We start from the raw sequence: 3,017 nt of genomic DNA on the forward strand, positions 1-3,017 counted from the left end.
ACACCATGTGCTCTGAGCCTTGAGCCTGTACTGTCCCGCTACTCCCTGTCACCAGCCTCTGGACACCTGTGCCCATGACGATTGTTTCGTGTTCGCCCAACAACTGCAAAGCAGCTCTGCCCCAGACTTCTCTGCAACCCAGTGGGCTGTAACCACACCCTCTCCAATGAGGCAGGGGCTCCCCTTCCAAGTTGTCCTTCCTTGAGGACTCTCCCTCAGCCTTAGGGAACCTTTGAGCGTTCTCTTTATATCTTTTTATTTACTCCCCTTTCAGAGCTTAGTAACTTTTTATATTAAGCTTCCTCTGTTTAAATTACTGCATGGTTTCTGTCTCCTGATTAGACACAGGGTAATACACAGTGTAAAGTGTAACCGTTCCCAATGCCTGAGACTAAGGCCTTAAGAAGAAATTTATGAAACAAGCCAGCAGGTACAGGTAATATTTGTTAAACATAAAGTGCTCTCTTTCATACTTTATTGAAATAATATATGTTCATCAGAGTGGGAAATTAAAAAATAAGAAGGAAAAAAATTACCTGTAGATAAATAGTCACCCAAAGCCCACCAGCTCAGTTACACAGCTTGGTGTGTAGGTGGCAGGGACTTATAACTTATGGGAGGACAGGTCCATGTCTGTTGCTGCTCACAACTGCTTAGGGCCTGGTACATTGTGGGCCCTCCTGCTGAACGCATCAACAAGAGGAACAGGGTCTGATTGGTGCTACTTTGCCCAGTGTATGTCCCGTGAAACTGGCCTTGTCAAGATATTTTGAGCTATTAGGCCACTTGGATGAATCTTTAGAGTTAAGGGTCTTAAGCAGGTGATGTTCATGTTTGAGGACTGTCCTGTGGGACAGGAGACCCCAACCTGCACTAAACCATGGAAGTGCGTCAGCAAGGAAATCTAGAGGGAGTCCTACAATTAATCTCGTGGGGTTTTCTCTCACTTCGGGAAGGGCCATACTCATTCCATTTTGTATGATACTGGAGAAGTGTCCTCATTCCTGAGTATGGCCAGGCCCTGGGGGCCCCCTGGGCAATTTGACTATGAAATGTTTATAGGTCTACTCAAAAGAGGGGCTGCTGCTCAGGAGCCAGACTTGTCTTCAGTCTCTGCCTCTCTTGCTGGGTCGTCTGTCTCTGACATGAAGCCACCTGCCTGCACAGTGCTTTAGGCCCCCTTCTGTTTTCAGAGGCGCTACTCTGAAGGTATAGCTCCTGTTTCCACAGGCCTTTCCCCCCACTATCTGGCAACACACACACATACACACACACACACACACACACACACACACACACACACACCTTTTTTAAAAGACGGAAATTCTAACACCAGACATTGTGCATCACTGCCTTCCACGATGTCTTAGACAGTCATCCTGTTGTTTGTATTTGGAGATTCAGAGATGAGTCATATTCCATTACTGGACATGGTGGCCCCTTTTTTGCATGTTTCTCTTGAGGATCAGAAATCTTCCACCAGGCTCCTTGTTGCCCATCCAAATGTGGCAATCAATCACACAGAACAAAGAATGCATTGAAAAGTTATTGTTAAAAAGCACCAAGCTGAGCTAGGAAGTCTGGGAATACTGAGAAGGGTAAGACCATCCTGGTCCTGGGTGCCAGCTGAAGTAACAGTACCCAAATATTCAAGAAGTTAAATAATACAAGAGATCAGTCAGTTATAAGAGTTGGTAAACAACATAAAAGAGTGATCACAAGACAGAATGTGATTAACGGATTACTATTGAGTGTATTACTAATTAGTTATTACTACTTACCATCCAGTGTTGGCTAAGTCCTTCTACCTCTCTGAGAATGATTTCCTTTCTTGACTATATTAGTTTGCTTGGGCTGCTATACAAAATCCCACAGACTGGATGGCTTACACAACAGAACTTTACTGTCTCACACTCTGGAGGATAGAAGACCAAGATCAGGGTGTCAGCAGATTTGGTATCTTCTGAGGTCTCTCTCCTCAGCTTGTAGACGACCGCCTTTTTGCCATGTCCTCACATGGTCATCCCTCTGTCTGTGTTTTCTGTGGACTAATCTCTTCTTATGAGGACTCCAGTCATACTGGATTAGGGCCCACCCTAATGACCCCACTTTAACTTAATTACCTCTTTAAAGGTCCAATTTCCAGTCACATTCTGAAGTCCTGGGGGTTAGGACTGCAATATATGAGTTTTGAGGGGACACAATTCAGCCCGTAACATTGGTGAAATGGAGATAACGATTCCAGGCTATCTTCAGTCATTCAGATATTGGCTGAGTTCCCTACTGTGTGCTATGCACTGGGATTATAGTGGTGGAGCCCTATCTTCATGGAGTCTATAATGGGAGAGATGACTATAGATTGCTGGGAAGGAGAGAGACTGCTGGGAAAACATCAAATCAGGCAAGAGACGGCCCTGGCCTGGACTGAGGCAGCAGCAGTGAAGACAGAATAGAAAAATGTTAAAGATATTTATGAGCATCGTAAATTGGAGAGTGATTAGGGGTGTCGTCAAAACTCTCAGGATGCTGGCTTAGGCAACTGGATGGGCAGAGGCTAGTGCCATTTGCTGGGATGGGGAATGCAGGAGGAAGAGGAAGAAGCTTGGGGCCAATATGATGAGTTCTTCTTTGGACCTGTTTAATGGCCATATCCCTCAGGCATCTAACCCAGTGGTTGAGAGCATGAGCTTCTGAGTCCACAAACCTGGGTTCAACTCCCAGCTTGTCTGTGTCCTGGCTGTGTGATCCTGGGAGAGTTAGTCAACCTCTCTGAACTGCCCTTTGTTCACTATAAAATAGGTATAGTAGTATCTCCCTTATAAGGTTGTTGCTGAGAATTAAATGAGAGGAAATGTGTTCAGCGCATAGCACAGTGTACCCATGTTGCTGGCACGTGGTAAACACTCCACAAATAGGGACTTCCCTAGTGGTCCAGTGGTTGGGACTCTGCACTTCTAACGCAGGGGATGCGGGTTCAGTCCCTGGCTGGGAACTAAGATCCCACATGATGAGCGGTG

The sequence above is a fragment of the Phocoena sinus genome, chromosome 2 (assembly GCF_008692025.1).
Source record: "Phocoena sinus isolate mPhoSin1 chromosome 2, mPhoSin1.pri, whole genome shotgun sequence".
In the NCBI taxonomy this organism is placed as follows: domain Eukaryota; kingdom Metazoa; phylum Chordata; class Mammalia; order Artiodactyla; family Phocoenidae; genus Phocoena; species Phocoena sinus.